Raw genomic sequence first — 21,454 nt, 5'->3', positions numbered from 1 at the left:
TTGTCCTCGAACAGCCAATCTCCCACTACGCAGCAACTCTGCTCGTGGCTCTCCTCAGGCCAGATATCAACTAAGTCAAGTGCGGTAAGCTGTGTTGGCTTCTATTTATAGTTTGGCCCTGGGCGTTGCCGGTCACGTGTTTCCAAGAGTGATTGTAATGCGCAATCAAGTTCTTTGAACATGGCTAAGAACACATGTTTATTTCTAGCAAAAAGAATTCAATTACTCGTGGCTCATGTACAAAAAGAAAACGTTAAACAAAACATCAGTCCTAATTCCTATAAAATAATGATGCCAAATATCAAGACAATTCTTTAAAGAAGAAATTTACAAGGTTTTATGACATACTGAGGAGAAATTACATCTCACCCTAGGGATTTACCTGATTACAACTTTTACCTTTTACCTAATGTCAGCAGGCAGAGTGAACAAGACAATAAGCCAGCAGTAGTGCTTTGTTTCCTGACAACACGTTTCTTCTCATTGAGTCGCGCTTCCAGCTCCAAGCGACCCGCAGGCTTCTGCAGACAGAATTCCCAGCAAAGAAATTCAGAGGGGAGCTGGTGGTGAAGTCTTGTAGCCCTGAGACTTTAGCAGGAGGCAAGCACAAGTTCAAGCCCTTGGAGATATATTCTGCAAGATGATGGAAGTTTCTTCAAAGTTCCTTCTCCTATCCTTGGCAATGAAGACACCACTGCAGGCCAACCCAGCAATCAGCACACAGCACACTGGTGGAGGGGCAGTCTAAACTCCTGCAGCTTCCTTGGTTCTTCTCCTTGGCAAAGGTTTGTCTTATTGTTCCAGATATGATCTAAAGTCTTGGGGTCCGGGCCCCAATATTTATACTGCAAAATCCTTTGTCCTCTGAAGGTAGGGGGTCCTGTACCTAGCTCAAACCAGTTCTGTGCAGTCCTGGAGCACTTTGTTTACAGGACTCCTTCTTTCCTTTGCCAGCTTGGGGCCAGGGTCATCAGACGCACCACAGGAGGTGGAGCCAGCATTGTGGAAGGAAGGCACAGCCCTATTCAGGCCCAGGTGCTACTCCTCACACCGCTCTACATGCAGATAGGTCTATTCACCCCTGGGCTGACTCACCAAGTCCCCTGGAGCCTCCCCAGCCCCTGTCACTCACAAACCAGACATGCAATACACAAGCTAACAGAGGCAGGCTGGATGGTTAGGTAAAAAAATACTCAATTTCTAAAAGTGGTAATTTCAACAACTTCACTAAAAGATGTATTTTATCATTCTGAGTTCAGGCATACTAAACTTGAATCTCTACCATGTTCCCTGGGTCAGTTAGGATTATAAGATGTTATAATCAAACTGCCAATTCTGGCATATGGGGAGAGGTAGCCTTGCAATAGTGAAAAACGAAAATGGCTGTAATTCACTATCAGGACATGCTACACACACCAGGGCATGCCCTACCTCTTACATAAATGCACCCTGCCTTTGGGCCTACCTCAGGGGTGTCTGATATATAGAAAAGGAAAGGTTTAGGGACTGCCAAGTGTGTGCACTTGCCAAGTCGACATGGCAGCACTAGACTGCAAACAGGCTCTGCAATGGCAGGCCTGAGACACACTGTACAAGCTGCTTCTGTGGGTGGCACAATCAGTGCTGCAAGCCCACTAGCAGTACAAAAGGGGGTGGTGATGGACAGAGCATCTGAACCAATCAAACACTCACACCCAGTCAACAGATCTGGGTTTAATCCATCACCGTTCTTTAGCCCACTAGCAGCATTTGCTTTACAGGCCCTGGGCACAAATGGTGCACTATACTAAGGTCTGACAGTAACTCAAAGAAGCCAATCATGGAGTCACTAATCCACACATCAATTTACAAAATGGAGAGCATATGCACTTTAGCACTGATCAGCAGGGGTAAAGTGCCCAGAGTCATAAAACCTAAAAAACAGGTCAGAGAAAATACAGGAGGAAGGCAAAAAGTTCAGGGATGACCGTGCAAAAAAGGCCAAGGCCAACACAACCCCTGCCAGCCAAAACGCAGAGTAGGCCAATCACTACCTTGCTTTGGGTGATAGGATATGGACCCTGACCCGCAACAGCAGGGGCATATTCCAGTTCTACGCCAATCTGAACCCATTTGGATCCCTCTGTCCTTACTCTCAGGGCCCACCAAACTAACCCATGGGGAACCATTCCCCTCACCTGTGGACACCATCTGTTCAGCACCTAACCTTAGCTTGCTCACAGGTGTGTCCCAACAGACAGCCATAGTGGCCACCGACAGTGGTCAGTGATGAGACCCAAGCCTTATGCCTCTCAGGGCTCTCAAACCTCAGTGGCATCAGAGAGTGGGGGGCAGTAGCCCCAAGTGCTGGGCACCCTTTGTCCACTTTTCCTCCTGTCAGTCAGGTATGACATCCTGACACTGACCCACCAGCCCTCCGGTGGCTGGACCGGAGACTGGGGTTGGCTTTCCCACACCCGCTCCTCTTCTCCTGGGCTCGGTATCCTCCCACTTGGAGCAGCACCCCCTTCCAGAATTGTCAGGGCACCTGTGGCAGGTGTCCTGCACAATTCCCCCACCAGTTTAGGGGTTTTATCCTGCAACTGGGATCCCAGCCTAGGGTCTGTACTCTTAGACTGCACAGAGTCAGGGTGTGAGGCTGCCCTCTTCCTGCCCCCCTTCCTACAGGCCCTGCACCTTCCTACCTGGAGCGGTGCCCCCAGAAGACAGCCCGGTAGGGACACTGATGACAGTTGTCCGTCCCTCCAGATCAGGCAACACCTGAACCTGGCTTCCCAACCCAGGGACGGACCCTGAGGCTGAGCAATTGCCTGGCGAACCAGGACTTCCTGGGGAGTACATATATCCCCACCGAGGGTGACTCATAACTCATGTGTCAGGCAACAGTCTGCCTGGCGCAAATCTCCTGACTCCTGTCCATCTGACAGTACGTGAAGATCCCCCAGGACAGAAGTGGTGTCACCATGGTCACTCCTTGGTGACTCAGCCCTTCTGGCTGGCCCCTGACCCACTGGTTCTTCCACTAGGGACTCTTTCCCCCCCTCACCCCTCAATCTGGACTTCTGCACCCTCCACTTAGGAGTGCCACTGCCAGAACCCAGAACTGATGGAGGTCTAATTAAAGACACTCCCAGCTCACCTGACACAGGGAGATCTCTCTCAACGAATGGTCCATCAAGACAGTAGGCTTCCTACTTGGTGTTCCCTTAAGGAACCATCCAGTACTGGAGACTGAGATTGGGGCTCGGAATTCGGCCCAGCCTCACTCCTTCTCCTACGAGACAGGATGTGAGGCCCTTCAACCTTCAATAAGGGGACCCAGCTGGGCTACTCTGAACCAGTTCCACCACTATGGGTTGGAAGACACCTGAACCACTCCTCTCAGGATCACCCCACAATGCCTCTACAGAACTTCTGGTACTCACCCAGAGGTCTGCCTCCTGTGCAAGTTCCCTAGGATAAGAGAACTCACACTCCAACAGTGTTGACATAGCGCTGGAAAACAGGGACTCACAATATGCTCTCCCACAATTTGATCACACAGCCCCCTGCAAGGGTTAACCAAACTATCCTTCACCTCCACATCCAGTACCTCACACACGTACTCCACACAACTCTCTTGAGATTGGCAAGCCAGTATCTGACTGTCTCTGTCACTCAACCCACACTCTTTTGGGCGGTCTTCACACTCACATACCAGGACTTCAACCTTGGAGAACCCCTCTCCCTGCACCTCTCATCTAGAGTCAGTAGAGTGTCCCTCCCCCCACTAGGACCATGAACCCGGCGTCAGTTTCCCCATTTACCTCTGAGATGCTGCACACTACTGGAGCTACCTCATGTCCTTGAACTTCTGGTGTATGTTAACACCCTCCTTCAAGTCAGGCGCCAAATCTCTAGGTTTGTGTACTACTCTCTCAGCAGTAGAAACTTCAATTTTGCTGCCACCATCTGAGCTGGTTTCCACCTTCAACTCAGCAAAGCTCACTTCCTGAGATATACAAATTTCTTCTTCTTGGACTGAGGCCCTTTTGGCCTCATCATGCTTTCTCAGCTCCTCATCAATCTCTCTCAGCCTCTGGTCACAAGCCAAAAACTGGGCATCTTTTTCTGTTTCTTCCTCACTTTTAGAGAACTCCTCCTCCTTAGACTCATTTGGTAGTGTTGCCTTCCAGCGGGGTAACTCATACTGAAATCGGGATGCCTCTAGATCCTCCCTGGACTCTCTTTTCACAGGCAGCCCTCACACGTAGCTCCTTCATTGTGTAGACAAACTTGCCAAAAGTCGAGTTCCATTTTGCAACAACTAACCAGAGTCATAGTATCAAAAATACTTCCAGGAGGACACCAGAAAACAGAAAAACAGTATTTGGTTGTGTTTGGTCTGCACCACTAGTGGTGTACACCAATCCCTGTATATGAGTCACAAATGCAAGTCCAAATCCTCACCGCTGACCCCTAATGTTAGAACTGGGGGTCTCTAGTTGGCAATGGCTTGAACCTTTGACCAAATAGGGACACTTGCTTCTAGTCAGGGAAAGGGGATTACACTCCTGGATAACCCCTGCTCACCCCCTTGGTAGCTTGGCACAACCAGACAGGCTTAACTCTGAGGCAGTGTGTAAAGCATTTTTGAACACATACAGTAATACATTGAAAACACTACAGATGGACACCACACAGGTTGTATAAAAATAAGTATTCTTTATATAGACTTAACACAAGACCTCAAATTACAAAAATCCACAATACTGAACTCAAAATAGACTTAAAGGTGGTAGAAGTAACTTAGTTCAAGTTGATGATAAATGCGACACATTTCTCACAACAGTACCTTGGAGGCGTAGCGCAAAACAAGCAAAAGGTCCGCAGGGAGGGTGATGCGTCGGTTCCTTGCTTCAGGGGAGGCGATGTGTCGCGTTTCAATGCTGCGTTCCGGTTCCCATGCGGCAAGATGGCGCCTCCATGGGATGCGACAATCCGGTACGATACGATAAGATGGCACCCTTGATGCAATGTGACGAACTGAAGACGATGCGTACACGCCCGAATTCCGTGTGGCGAACTCTGTAACTTTGGAGCCACAACAGGCCCTGCGACAAGCTTCTCTGGTGATGCGACGGTGACCCTTATGGTGGCAACACACTTCACCGGTGATGCGACGGCACAAAGCTGCGACGAAGATACGCTTCTCTGGGTATGCAGCGGCAACCTCTACGGCGGTGACACGCTTCCCCGGCAATGGGTCGGCAACAGCTGCGACAGCGACACGCTTCTTCTCGTTGAGTCGCGCTTCCAGCTCCCAGTGAGATGCAGGCTTCTGCAGACAGAATTCCCAGCAAGGAAAGTCAGAAGCGAGCTGGTGGTGAAGTGTTGTAGCCCCGAGACTTCAGCAGGAGGCAAGCACAAGTTCAATTCTTTAGAGAAATGTTCTGAAAGATGATGGAAATTCCTTAAAAGTTCCTTCTCCTTTCCTTGGCAATGAAGATACCACTGCAGGCCAACCCAGCAAACAGCACTGGTAGAGGGGCAGTCCAAACTCCTGCAGCTTCCTTGGTTCTTCTCCTTCGCAAAGGTTTGTCTTGTTGTTCCGGAAGTGATCCAAAGTCCTGGGGTCTGGGCCCCTATAGTTGTACTGCAAAATCCTTTGTCCTCTGAAGACAGAGGGTCCTGTACCTAGTTCAAACCAGTTCTGTACAGTCCTGGGTCACTTTGTTTACAGGACTCCTTCTTTCTTTTGTCAGCTTGGGGCCAGGGTCGTCAGAAGCACCACAGGAGGTGGAGACAGCATTGTGAAAGGCAGGCACAGCCCTATTCAGGCCCAGGTGCTACTCCTCCTACCACTCTAAATGCAGATAGGTCTTTTCAGCCCTGGGCTGACTCACCCTGTCTCCTGGAGCCTCCCCAGCCCCTGTCACTCACAAACCAGACATGCAATACAAAAGCTAGCAGAGGAGGGCTGGATGGTTAGTTAAGAAAATACTCACTTTCTAAAAGTGATATTTTCAAACACAGAATGTAAAAAACAACTTCACTAAAAATTTATGTTATCATTCTGAGTTCAGGCATACTAAACTTGAATCTCTACTATGTTCCCTGGGTCAGTTAGGATTATGAGATATTATAATCAAACTGCCAATTCTGGCCTATGGGGACATGTAGCCTTGCAATAGTGAAAAATGAAAATGGCTGTAATTCCCTATCATGACATGCCACACACATCAGGGCATGTCCTACCTCAATGCACCCTGCCCTTGGGCCTACCTTAGGGGTGTCTGATATGTAGAAACAGGAAGGTTTAGGGACTGGCAAGTGCATGCACTTGCCAAGTCGACAAGACAGCACTAGACTGCACACAGGCTCTGCAATGGCAGGCCTGAGACACCTTTTACAAGCTGCTTCTGTGGGTGGCATAATCAGTGTTGTAATCCCACTAGCGAAATGAGTGTGGCCAATGGGTCATTGGATACATCCCTGAGGCACTCAATATGATATTGTTCAAAAACAATTAAATGAGCAGTCTTAATTCTTTGTCCATATGGTTCTTTTTATTTCTTTGTTATTCCATCATTGGTATTGTTTTCATATCCATATGACGTGATATATCCAAATAAGTCTTTCACTTTCACACATGAAACATTTTATAATCCGCTCCAATGCATTTCGGGCCACCGCCCTTCATCGGGGAGCATCTACAACAAAACGGTATATATAGGTGTAATCCTTATTCCAAAGAAGCATTGAAAAGCATAACTATACATTCTGGAAAACCGGCGAAAATAAAGAGCCTCATATTTAACTTACACCAACGTGTGCTTATTGTGATGGGTGACATATGTCCTAATGGTGAAGAAAAAGTGCTTAGTTAAGATACCAACAACGTAAGAACGTTAAGACGGAGGTAAAAGCATGCTGTTCAGGCAGCGGTAACATAGTATAAACGCGGTGTGTCTATCCGGAAAGGTATTTAAAATACTGGTTAAACGATCCCAAACGGAGGTTACAAACGGAGGTTAACCCAAGTGACTGCGCGCATTAAATGCGTTGCATTTCGCTTCAGACTTACTTACATTCAGTGATGTTTCAAATCTTCCCGGGCGCCGGAAACGGCTGTTCGCGATGTGTGTGTAAACGCGCCAATGTTTTGTGAGGGTCATATGACCATTAGCCGTGAACATTAAGGAAGGACTAGTCGTCGCTTATAGAACTAGGTGACAGACTACGATATTTTGGTTGCATGCAATGCGATGGTGATTAAATAAAGCTCTAAATTAATAAAATAAAATTAAAATAAAACATCGTGTAAAGTGAACCGGGTCAGTGATTAAAAGAAACAATGAAGTATTTACAATTCAGAATAAGGTGAAAAGAGCATTCACGAGCTGGGTTCAGAGCAGAACAAAAGGCATACAATTGCCTTGGTTTATAGGTAACATGCAAATTCCACGCGTTCATTTAAGCCCGCAGGCTTGGTCGCATTCAGTTTATAAATCCAGTGATTTTCTCGCTGTAGTAACATTTTATTATTGTCTCTGCCTTCTTTTTTCTGAATAATTTCCAATGCCATAAATCTCAGTTGAGAGATATTGTGGTTCATCTCCAAGAAATGTGCTGCAACTGATGATTTGAGATTATGAGTGCGGATGTTGGATTTATGTTCATTCAACCTAGTCTTTAGTTTGCGTTCTGTCTTTCCAACGTAGACTTTGCCGCACGGGCATTTGAGAAGGTATATCAGGTTGTTGGAGTCACATGTTGCTGTCACTTGTAATTTGATGTTGTTTCCTTTCATGGGATGGGTTATAGTGTTACCTGGTATAATGCTGTGACAGTTATTGCAATTATTGCATGGTCTCGTTCCTTTTGCAATACTGTTGGGTTCTGTAGGTTGTTTCAATATTTCACCCAAATTTTTGCTCCTAGTGTGGGCAAATATTGGTCTGTCTTTAAACATGTCTTTGAAGTCCGGTTCTAACACTAACATTGGCCAGTGTTTCATGATTATGTTTTTGAACTCGGGGGTAGCATTAGAATATTTTGACACGATGACCATCCGGTCACTCTTTTGTTTTCTTGTCGTAGAGTGTAACAAAGTATGTCGGTTTAATTTCTCCACATCTTTAGTAGCTTGTGTTAGAAGTTCTTCCGGGTATTTTCTGTCTCTGAATCGGTCTTTCATTTCCTCCATTCTCATTATTGATAGATCCGGATCTGATGTTATGCGTTTGACTCTCATCAACTGTGATTTCGGTAAATGTTTTTTTAGGGAGGGTTGGTGGAAACTGTTATAGTGTAACATGTTGTTACGATCCGTCGGTTTGCGGAAGATATCAGTTGTTATTTTATTGTTTTGTACGGTAACTTGTACATCCAAAAATGTGATAGTCTTGGAGTCTATTGTCCAGGTGAACTGTGAATCCCACTAGCACCATTTGATTTACAGACCCTGGGCATACATGGTGCACTATACTAAGGTCTGACAGTAAATCAGAGAAGCCAATCATGGAGTCACTAATCCATATATCAATTTACAATAGGGAGAGCATACACACTTTAGCACTGATCAGCAGTGGTAAAGTGCCCAGAGTCATAAAACCAACAAAAACAGGTCAGAGAAAATACAGGAGGAAGGCAAAAAGTTCAGGATTGACCCTGCAAAAAGGGCCAAGTCCAACAAGAAGGAATCAACCACGAGTTCAGACCCCCACCCAAATATGAAGACACAGGTTACACCATATGCCTCATATCAACTGCCACCCACAGGTGAGGTTGGGCGTGGGGAGGGTGGGATAGCAGACAACCCCATGACCATCCAAGCAGAGAGGACAGCAGGATAGGCACCACAGCCACCAGAACCCAGGACTAGGGCATCATGGATCAAGCACTGGAGGCCAAATCAAGCAGAACAAATGTCATATGGTTCCTAAGAATTAAGTAGGACTGTATGCTCTGGACAACATAACCATCAGGATATGGGGAATTATTCCACACACGTCATCAGATATGCATTCCTAGCTAGCTCACAGTATCCATCTGGACTCCTAAACTGATCAGGGTAGCAGATAGTATCTGCAACCTCAGAACTTGACCAGTTTAATTCTCCTAAGAAAAACATGGAAACAGATCTACCCTTTTGCTATTACTTAGGAATGTCCAAAGGGTGAAACAAGGAATATGCAGATTGGTTTTCAAACATTTATTGAAGCAATTATATTCTTGTGTAAAAAGTCTTAGCTGCAATTATTAATAGGATGGTTTAGCATTGTAACCAGCATTACCAGGATGGAGAAAAAGATAAACAGTTCAACCATTATAATGTTGCAAGATGATTATGATAATAAGTATATATGTACACTCCTATACTATTCCAACCTACACTATCTAGTAGATAATGAGGGTACCATCTGCTGGATCCCTTGGGACAACCCAACTCCCCATACCTGTGTATAATGTATCAAGAAGCTATTCTGGTGTAGAACAGGCTACTGTCTTCACTGGAATGAAGTCTAGAGTCATTGGGGCCCCATCTCTGGGGTAGCTGGACCCTGTTTAATTTTTATTTGCCCTCACCTTTTGCTTGCTTGTTTTTCTGCCCTCGTGTGCAGCAGTGCCTATGGCAATGCCCCCTCATGCCTCTAACCCTCCCTCAGCTGCCGAACTATAAAGCTGGATCACAAGCGCATCCACTCAGCCTTCATTGACAGCATGTACACCATGTACCTAAGTTTTGATTTCCTTTCCTTGTAGGCACTAGTGTGTCCAGGAGTTGCCTGGCTCCTGACTGCAGCCGCCATCGTGGAAAGGCAGACAGTTACTGTAACTTGTTTTTAATTTCACAGTAGCTGCGTCTCACAAGGAAGCTTGTGAGCGCAGCTGGGGTAGTTGGACCCCTGTTTAATTTTTATTTGCCCTCACATTTTGCTTGCTTGTTCTTCTGTCCACGCATGCAGTAGCACCTGTGGCCACACCCCAAACCTTCCCTCAGATACCAGACTACAAAGCTGAACAACAAGTGCGCCAAAAGCAAGCCCATTCGCACTCGGACCACACTCAGCGCCAGCTACTCTGCCAGGCTGAACCCAGATATACTACAGCCTAGGCCTAAATTTCACTACTCCAGAGAAACTCTGCTGAGACCCAGATCATCAGGTAAAAGTTGCACTGGCCCATGCTTTGACCCTCAGTTGGCCAATTGTTTGTCTCGCTGCCCCCAATGCGAATTCACTTTTCACTACCTCTCATTGCACAACTCTAGGCGCCATACCCCCACCTCAGCATCACATGGGGCAATAAAAACTCTGATCCCCTGTGTGCTTATAAATGCAAGATTCTTGGTAAAAAATGCTATTGCATTCCATGAATTATAGAAGCCCATCAAATAGAACTTGCCTTCATCACTGAAACGCGGGCTGATGCTTCATCAGACCCAGACTTGCTTCTGGCACTTCGTGGAGGATTTAAGATCTACAGAGGAGACAGATTAAGGAAAAAAGGTGGAGCAATAGCCCTAATTCTTAGAACCGGCCTCAAGTCCTGTGTCAAGACTCTCCCTGATAACTTAGATTGTGAGACTATGGCCTTCAAGATCGAATTTGACAGAATTCTTTTAACAGCATACTCCTCTACCTCCCACCTATGACCAAATCCTCTTTTATTGACAATATTGGTCAACTTCCAGAAGGCAAAGCCAATTTCCAAATCGCTCCATTTTAGGAGATTTTAACTTCCACATGGAGAACGTTTCTGACTTTGAAACAGAAGCACTGCCTGATCAAATGGCGAGTGCAGGACTAAGGAAAATTGTAAAGGGCCCCACGCATATAGCAAGGCACTGCTTGGATTTTTTCAGACAATCCCAACCTAGAATGGGACAACTCGCTTCCCCTAATATGGTCTGACCACAAGACAATTCTGTTTTAAATCTCACTTCCACAAAAACTCTCTGTTAAACACCCCAAAAAGTTAATCACTAGTGGGCCATGAAACAAGATAGAAGCTGGACAACTAAAAGCCCTGCTCGCTCACCCCCTGAGCTAGCCCTCGCAGCAGTGAAGTATTACTCCTGGATTGACTCTGCAAAATTGCAACTAGCTCCTCTCCTGTTAGCCGGCAGTGTCCCAGGCTTTCACCTTCAGATCCCTAATTCAACAACACATTTATAGCTCAGAAACAAGTATGCCAAAGATTAGAACGGAAATGGAGACTAGACAAAAATGTACATACAAAATCAGAAATGTCGATTCAAATCTATAAGAGCCTAATTCTGAAGGAAAAGGCTTCCTTCTATAAAGAAAAAATCGAAGGGGCAAATGACTGCTCTAAAGTATTATTTGCTATGGTAAAAAGTCTCTCTAAATTTCCAGAACCACATGATCTTAGAGCTAGCCAGCAATTTTGCAACTCATTAGCTGTGTACTTTCAGCATAAGGTTAGATCTGTCTATGGCACTTTTATGCTTCAGGATAATTGACCTAACTGAACAAATTACCTCCTTCATTGCTCACTCAATGTGGCCTGGCAATGCTGATGCTCACGCCATTTATCACCCTGCCCTTAGATCAGACATTAAAAATTATCTGCACAGTCAAATCAGGATCTCCTTCTGAACCATGCCCACTGAGAATTATCCATCTGCCCCCAGAGATCACAGCCACTTGACTCACGCCTATATTCAACCTAATGCTCACGTTAGGGTGATTTCCCACTGTATGGAAAAAAGCACCCATACTACAGCTATTGAATAAGTCCAATCTAGACACTAATGGTACCCTCAAATATAGGCCAATTTTGAGACTTCCTTTCTCCTAAAAGTTAATAGAAAAAGCCAACAATATAGAACTATCAACCTTTATTTCCAACAATGCTATTCTTGACTTATCTCAATATGGATTTTGTGCCCATAATAGCACAGTTCAGTTCAGTTCAGTTCAGTGCTTTATTGTACAGTTACTAAAAACCATTACAAATAGCCATTGGCAATGATGAAAAAAAACAAATTATAAAAAAAAAGACAGTTAAAAACAGAACGATCTGTCAGTTCATTTCCCCTATGTTTTCCTGTGGGGGGCGGACTGGTCCTCTCCCTAAGTAATCGTACATCATTGAGGTGATGCTTCAGTGTTCCGAGACAATTTAAGTCTTTAGGCCATCCTGATGTTTAGAGGTTGATGGTGTTGAGGGGGTGGTATCGGTGAGCATTTGGTCTTCCAATGTTTTGAGCCTGGATTCTGCCACTCCCAGATATTTTACCAATCGACAGGCCATTTGCACGTCATCACCTCTGAAGCAGGCCAATGTTGCTTCTCTGCAGGTCCTGTTTCCTTTTTTTAAAAATAGGGGTCTCAGTAAGTTCAACCGGACTTGCAGCAGCTCTTTACAGATGGTAATGAGGTGTGTGATGGTTTCCTCGTGTGTTCCGCACAGGCGGCAATTTGCTGGCTTTGGGGGGCGCAACCACGGGGGCATATGGTCCGCTGACAGTAGTACTCCCAGTCGTAGTTTTAGAAATGTTTCTTTTGTTGTTTTAGAAAAACTTGTCGACAGATACGCCTGTGGAGTAAGTTTGTTATAAGTTTGTAGGGTCAGCCAGCCATGTGTTCGTTTAGCTAATGAAGCTTTGTCTTGAAGAAGGGATTCTTTCTTGACGATTTTGTTTACAGTTTTTTTTTTTTGAAGCCTGCCAGGTTCCCTTGCAGTTCCCTTAGCTGCCTAGCCCCCAGTTGGTTAATGGCGTCCTCCAAAAAGAGTCTTGCTGGGCTGTAATTTTTACTTTGTAGTTCTTTCCAGAGGAGATCATTAAGGGTGTTTGCGTCACCTCTGCTTATTTTATACCAGGTCTTAAGGTATGTTCCCTTGCGTGCTAGCTCTTCTTTAACCAACCCAAGTTCAAGTCTGATCTGCGCCGGGGAGGTATATTTCGGCAGACCGAACATTATCCGCATTGCTCTTGAGACCACTCCATTCAAAGTTTCGGAGTCCCTGCCTCTCATCGCTTCACTTCCGTATGTGATGGATGGAATCAGTTTTGCTTGGATCACTTGGAGGAGTGGGATGAAGTTTGGACCAGTGATCTTATTTTTGAGGTTCCTTAGAGATACTGCTATCATTAGGCCTCTCCTTTTTATTTCCTCCGCTTGTGGTTTGAAGCTTCCCCTGTCGTCAATGAGTACTCCCAGGTAACAGTATTTATTTGTGGTTTCCAGTTTGTTGGTGTCCAAGTACCAACTGAGTGTTGGTTTCTTCTTACGATGATTGAGACACATGGTTTTTGTTTTACTGTAATTAATACTCAGTTTGTTTGCTTTCGAGTAATCCGCGGTGATATCGAAAAGCCGCTGTAGGCCGATCTGAGTCCGACTGATTAACACCAGATCATCGGCGTAAAATAAGTTGGACAGCTGAATTCCCCCTAGTTTAGGGGATGTGAGTTATTGTCGTTTAGTGTAGTAGATAAAAGATTGAATAAAGTTGGTGCTAACACACACCCTTGTTTTACTCCGGTGTGGGTTGGTATTTTCTTTGTTAGGAAGTCTCCGGAACCTAGTTTGACCTGGACCCATGTGTCAGTATGCAGGAGGATAAGTTGATTCAATAGAGCTACTGGATTTTTTTATTCTCTTCAATTTTTGCCACAGCAGGTTTCTATTCACACGGTCGAATGCAGCGCTGTAGTCTATGAAACCCAGATACAACAGATAGTTTCCCTCTAGCGCTGAGTCGATCAGTAGTGACAGGGCTAGGATGTTGGTGGACGTCCCCATGCTTTTCCTGAATCCAGTTTGGTTAAACGGGATTACCGAGGTTTCTTCGGCCCGCAGTGTCAGTTCCTGAAGTAGGAGGCCCGCGAAGTACTTAGCCTTGTTGTCTAGTAGGGCTATTAGCCGATAACTTCTTGGGTCTTTTTTGTCGCCTTTTTTATATATTGGTGATATTATTGCCCCCCTCCATGACTGTGGGATTGTCAGAGTTTGGAAACTTTTTTCGAAGATTGGTTTAAGAGTGGTCGCCCAGTATTTTGGATCCTGTTTGAATAATATTGGAGGTATTCCGTTTGGACCAGGAGCTCCCTCTCTTTTCCCTTTCGTGATCCTGTTAATTATTTGTTCGGTCGTAATTAGTACTGCTTTGTTAGCGGTCTGGGATTCTTGATATGGGGACGGGTATTCTTTGATCTTTGCATTAGTTTTGCCTGTATCTTCCCGTGTTTCGTTGGTAAGACTGAAGTGAGTGCTAAAATGGGTTAACCAGTCCCCTTCTGTCACATATGATTCGTTCCCTTGGTTTTGATCATTGATCAAGCCATTGATTTTTTGCCAGAACTGAGCACTGCGATTTGTTTTGGCGACATATAAGAGTTTTACCCATAATGCCTCATCGGCATCCTTTTTTAGCTGCCATATTAGTTTCCTACGTTCGCCTTTAAGCTGTCTGAGAGCATGATGCAAAGAGTGGTCTATTTTTGCTCTTCGTAGGGTCTGATTGATCAGCGTCTTCATTGTTTTTAGCCTGCTGTTATTTCGGAAGTTGTGGTGACTCTTCTGTGTCGTGTTCCAGGGTTTCCTAGGATGGGTAACGTGCTCTTTTCTTTCGGCTAAGTCTCTCATTTTTTTTGTAAACGCTTCCCAACTTGTTATAGGATTTTGTGTGGTGGATTGCGCTTCGATAAGAGAGCGTTTCGCTAGCTCTAGTAAATTTTGTGGGTTGGAGACTTTGCATTTTACTCTAATTTCGTTTGATGTAAAATCTGAACCTAAGTTGTTAGGTCTGGGAGGATTTTGTGTTGCCGAGATGATCATAGTTGTTTCCTGGGGCAGGTGGTCGCTATGATCCATTGAGCCAATATGGAAGTCTTTGACTCTGTTGAAAAGACTACGAGAAACAAAGGTAAAGTCAATAGTGGAGCTTACTTGGGTACGGTGGTATGTTGCTGATTGTGGTCGGTCTCCTGTGAATCTTCCGTTGAGTGCCCTGAGGCCCAGCTCCTCTAATTTGGCCAGCAGGGTCCGCGCGTTTTTTGTACTTCTGCCTCCCGAGGTGTGATCTTGATGATTAAGATCCCAGGCGAATGGATCCTCGTCGTATTTAGTATCCGTGTCCATATAGTTGAGCATATTTAGATTAAAGTCCCCTGTGATGATTAGATTATTCGTGGACTCAGTGTTCACAAGTTTCATTAGTTGTTCCTTCAGTTGTTGTACTCCTTTCTTTTTCTCCCTGGGGTGCAAGTATAAATTTATTAGAATGATGTCTTCATTTGGGTCTTTTGCCCGAAATGTCAGTCGTAGTGCTTGTATTGCATTTGGGGCAGCTAAGTTATAGTCTAATTGGACAGCCTTTGATATCACTGAAAGCGCGCAGTATGTGGCAAGGCCGCCTTTCTTGTGGCCAAACAGAGAGCTCTGAGTAGGCGGTAGGAAGTTCAAGTTATCTCCAGACAAAGCTGGAGGTGAATCAGACCAGGTTTCTTGTAAGGAAATGATGGTAAATTTTTTCAGGTAGCTGTCTAGGTCAGTGTCTGTAAACTTGTCGCCTGTTCCATTGATATTCCATGCGCATATGCTTAAAATGCTGGTCGTGTTAGCTGTTTTTATTTTGTTTGTCATTGACTTATTTCTTTTGTGTTTATAGCACAGAGCGAGCCTTGAATACTGCCACTGAAGAGCTCAGACAAACCTTGAATGGTGGGGGGAGCGCTGACCTGTTCCTCTTGCCCTATAGCAAAAAGAACAATTGATGGACAGAATGCAGAACAATGTCATACATTCACCCCAGTACAGAGATCTGGGCCTAAATCCATCGTTTTTTGCTCATCATGCCATTCCAGTTTGGACCCAGCCAGGCCTATCAGCAGCTTTTGATATGGTCAACCATTAATTGCTGGTTGGCCATCTATCCTCACTTGGGATGAAGGATAAAGCACTCTCCCTGCTGGGCTCCTTCCTATCAGATCGCTCCCAAGCAGTGGCCCTTGGAGACTACGTTTCCCCCTCCTTCTCACTTCCCTGTGGCGTACCACCCCAGGGATCCTTCCTAAGGAAGACTCTATTTAATTTGTAACTCACCCCTCTGGCCAAATTAATCAAAAGCTATGGCTTTGTATTGGTGTCCTACGCCGATGACACACAGATAATTGTCTCAGTTAATAGTGCGTCAAACTCAACGGCAATCAGATTCCATGACTGCATGTGTCATATGTTGGACAATTGTCGAAAACTTAACTCATCCAAAACCGAAGTACTTCTCTTCGGTAATAGCTCCTTAATCTGGGCAGACAGCTAATGACCCTCTCAACTTGGCCCTTTGCCAACCCCTACTAAAAAAGCAAAAAATTATGTAATAATATTTGACTTCAAATTGTCATTTGAAGCTCAAATTAACCACACTACCTCTGCTTGGTTCTTCATTCTTAAATTTTTGAGGAAAATGATTCCTCTTATTCCTTTGGATTAAAGAAAGCAGTCGTCACCACACTTATTTAATTTAGACTGGACTACTGTAATGCCTTGTTCACCAGTGCAAAAAAAGTGAATTACCCACAAGCTCCAGATGGCACAAAATGCAGCAACTGGGGTACTTCCGGGGATTCTGAGATTTGATTCTGCCTCTAAGGCCCTGAATCAACTGCTCTCGCTGCCAGTTGCTAAGCGTATCCAGTTCAAAACCTTGTGTTTTGCATTTAAATATTTGCATGGACTAGGGCCGGAGCAGATGTCTCGTTATCTGATGCCATACACCCCTGCTAGACCCCTTAGGTCAGCGGATAGTGGTACACTTGTCACTCCGAGGTTGCAAAAAGTCAAATGGGGTGGCAGGAGCTTCACCCATACCACGACCAGTTCCTGGAACTCCCTACTACTAATGCTAAAAAAGAAACTAATCTGTTAAAAATCCGAAAGGGTCTAAAAACTTGGCTTTTTAGAGGGTGAGGACTAGTTAACCCTACACAATCCCATCAATGTGAAGGTAGCGCCTAGACACCTCTGGGTATATGAAGCGCTGTATGACAGCCTCATAATAATAATCTCTGGAACTGCATTCCGGAACAATCTTAGCTGAAGTGCTCCTCTGTCAACGTTAGCTTAGAGGCGATTAATATAATAAAAGCCCTATTTCCAATTGCGCGGTGTCAAAGGTGCAACTATGATGTACTTGTTTGTTTTGAGACTCAGAGCTGACATCAACCGGGCAATTAAAATTAAGGGCATCATGTACAGTGTTCCTTAGCTTTGTATAGAAGGCTATGATTGAAGCTTTAATACGAAATGTTTTGCCTGCAGTATTTCTAAGTAAGTTATAGTGTAAGGCATGTAAAAAGCCGAAAGACACTGTTTAGAAAAAGATGTCAACTTTAAAACTTGGAACTAAAATGAAGACGTGTGCATATGCCCTGTTATACTTCACAACAACCCAAGTTAGAGAAGCACGCCCGAACCTGCCAAAAAAGGAGCCACACAACTACCACTCGAACCTGGGAGCAAGCAACCAACACCCTCACCAGATGCAACCTTGCATCAGCAACCACTTTGCCAACAGACTCAAAAAAGAGAAGGGAGTGGCAGCCATGTTTGAACCACTCCCAGTGAGTTGATGAGAAGGAATCTCCTGCCCTGCCTAAATGGCGCCCAGCAAAGTCCAGGATCCAGGCCAGCAGCTTGGAGCAGACATGGCTCCACTGGACCAAGGCTGCCTACCATCGGACAGACACGACAAGCCAGCTTGACCTGGAAGAACAAAAAGCCATGATTAGCCACCATGGACCAGGAAACTGATGCCAACAGCGAAGACAGCCAGCCACAGAAACACCAAGGATCTGATAAGCCTAGCCCAACAGAAGAAACACACCCACCCACAGGGTGTGCCTTCCCTTTTGGGGGCCTTCTGGCAGGCAGGGGACTGAATGAGACATTGCAGGGTAGACGGGAGAGATTTTATTGTGTAGGCCAGGTCACGTGGATCCTGGCAGAAGATGGACTCACTTCAGTGAATTAAGAATTGGTAGGAGATGGGTTGAGGGGGTATTGTTTCAAGAAAGATGGCTTGGCTTGTGTTAAGCAAATATAATAACCGGGTTATGAAATTAAAGTCTTACATTAGCTCTGGTTTTGAGAAGTGCGCTACATCTATTTTAATATTTTTTATTATTGTATTAATTTTCAAACATACAACAAACACGTCAGCAATCCCCAGTATGATACCACAGGGTAATCAGCTTTTGCATGTGCACCAAGATACAGATATGCAGTGCATCATTACAACTCGTTTTACATTTGATTTTAACTCATCTAAGGCATTCCTACATCTGGAGCGGCATCAGTAGCTGTTGACGATAGATATGTTGTGAGGTGCTCTACATTTATAAATGTGTATGTTTTTACTGACAGGGCACTAGTGTAAAGGGCTCCACTGCCTTTCGCTGTGTTCGCTCTATGTAAATATCACATACAGACACATACAATAGGACTGCATTGGCTTAAAGGTGTTTGTGCCTCCACCACAACCACTGCCCAAATAACAGCCCCACACACATGGACAGTCAACACAGAGGCTTCCTGGCCTGGCTTTTGGGTGCTTTATACTCTGGATTCTAAGCTGTTTTTAAGTGTTGTTGCATTACATGCGTGTCTTTATAACTATATTAACCCTCACAGCGTGTGTGCAGTTCACAAAGAGGCATTAATTATGTGAGGCAGGAGTACAAAGAACATATTTAATTAGTTTAAATCACCCCTGCATTACTTCGAATTAAAACTCTAAAAGATATTAGTGCAGAGGTTTTCTGCTACTTTATAAACAGATTAGTGTGTGAAATGCCGTGACAAGTTATCGTAATATAATTTAAAATAATATATAATCTATGTTATTAGGAAAGGTAGCGTTAGGCCACCTATTGAGGAAAAACTTGTTTATATTATGACATAGGTACTTGTTTCAATTTACGCCTACGCCGTTACATGTGCCCTGTGAACTGAGAAATGCTCTTTGTAAATTATTTCCAATGCGGCCATTTGATTAAATTAGATGTTTTCACAATCCGCTTCAAGCCTCATTGTACAAGAAAGAAGCACTGCCCGTGAAGAATAAAGTACTTTTTTATACATTTAAAAAATCGGATCAATTGGTTCTCTTTTTTATTTCCATGTGTACATTTTGTTTCATGTTTTCCCAGTCTTTATTTCGAACAGACCTCCGGCTTGGTCAACCAAGTAAACGTTCAAGGAAATTCACACTCCATTCTTAGTTATAGGTCATTGTCAATTAAAGTGGCGAGCCTTGCTTCAGTGATATACATTTAAGGCATATTTTATATAAAACAATTTTATTGTTCATTGGTTATGTAAAGCACTATAAACTATTACACCAATGAAAAAAACGTTTGCACCTGATCAACATGTCTCTAAAAATATCTGTCTCAAGAAGAGGATGAGCTCCTCTTAAATATTGCAAAATAGAGCATCAGGATAGTAACACATCTGCTCATGAAGAGCTCAGCGTGTGGCCCAACAGTCCACCAACCTGGCTGAGGCCACCGCCTCCACCCCGCAGGCAGGGGACCATGCACCATATTTACCAATCCCCACCTGCGTGAGGGAGATCTCTGGGATGAAAATGCAACCACTGGTGGCGGGAGGAGGTGCCAACCTCTACATTACACCCTCAGTTACTGTTGTTGTTGCTAATCCCATAATACCTCGGCAAGCAAACAAGGCAAATGATTTTTTTGGGTGGTAGATCTGGCTTGTTATAGCTACATACCATATTATTATATTTCAACCCCAGAAACCACAGGTATGACAGTTTTTTCAAAGAATTTCAACTTTGCATCCAATAGGTCAGTGTGTGATCCCAACTAGATCAACAACATCACTTATAGCAGTCAATAAAGGCAAAAACTCCCAAAGTAAGGCCCTTCGCAGTAATGACCATTACCTGAAGGCTATGGCACCTTCACTTCTCCCAGCTCCTCACACACCACCAAATACAATTCTGAGAGTAAATAAAATTAAGGATAAGAAGATTGCTTTAATAATCGAGATTAAACTCAGTATTGCAATTACAAAAGTTCCAAAAGTGGCACAGTGAGACATCAGAAGCTCCAAGGAACAAGCTGCTGGCTTGGTGGAAAGAAAAGGGAGGGTCCACAATGATTAGGTTATGTGAACTAAAACAATTAAAATAGTTTGATTGTTTCCAAAATGGCATTCGATTTGACTAAAGACTGTGTTACTAGATTTGGTGAGATCTATCAGACTTCCTAAGATGGAGCGCAAAGCTTTGTAGGTCATCTTCATCATTCAAACTCATGTTGTATGTTGCAGTTCCATCCCATTGAGTTTCCCACATCACCTCTGGAAGATTTACCCTGGCCAGGACAGGAGGTATCAGCTTTGAAATCCTAAGACATTCACAGCCACTCTGCAATCTGGTCATAGAACTGCAGCCTAAATATTCCCACGTGGTTGGGGCTGCATAAGGATTACTACACCGGCCAAAGACTACACATCCAACTCACCTAACAATTTAAAAAATCTACAACAAGGAATAATAAGACAACAGATTGTCATAATGACGATACCATGACAGTACTTTTGGGATAATGGTACGTTTGAATTGTTACAAAACGTAATAACATTTCAATGATTGTGAAATATGTTACAGAAACATACAAATATCAACAAGAAGAAACTCTGAATAAACAGGAATTGTTATCAATGCTACTGCTATGCCAACAATACAATCTATTGGCAACACACTAATGCCAGCGCCACATTTTTATGATGATGCAAAATCACTCATACTGATGGGGTCTGGTCAATTTCTTCACAGGCCACCTTTCCGCTCATGCTTTACCCACATTTATCTCTGACAATTTCCCCATTCGTTGAATCGAAGAGCTCATCCATAATACACTCAGGCATTGGCAATTTTTTTTATATTCCATATATTACCATCTGAGAATTCGAAAACACCTCAGCCAACTCTCACTACTTGAAGAGGATTGGAGAATATTGAAAATCTGTCAATGACTCTGTGTTCAAACTTTACCCAACTCAATCTCCCACTTCAAATCCACCAAGACCTCTTACCAGAATAAATTCCTTGATACTATGGCCAACAACACTACATCTGTTCTCACTCCTAAAAATCGAGCTTTTGTTGAGCTCAGGACAAAATGTTCTTCCTTGCATTAACTTGTACAGAGTCTCTCCAGTGGTTGCATTGGGCGTGGTACTGTATGCACATATCAACTTTTTGACAGCATCCCCTCAAACCGTTCTCTCACAGAAAACTAACTGTAAACCTTTCTTCAGTACCTGATTTCACCTCTCCACTAGCTTGCTACATTGTGGGGCATGCACCAATGTTCTACCTTCCCACATGTCGTACCCCAATTTGTCCAGAATCCTCTTCATCTCCTCCAACGCCAGTGCATTTAACCATTTTTTGTATGTTTATT

The sequence above is a fragment of the Lissotriton vulgaris genome, chromosome 4_1, assembly GCF_964263255.1.
Source record: "Lissotriton vulgaris chromosome 4_1, aLisVul1.2, whole genome shotgun sequence".
Taxonomy (NCBI): domain Eukaryota; kingdom Metazoa; phylum Chordata; class Amphibia; order Caudata; family Salamandridae; genus Lissotriton; species Lissotriton vulgaris.
The sequence above is the reverse complement of the archived record's forward strand: the minus strand, read 5'-3'. Positions refer to the sequence as shown.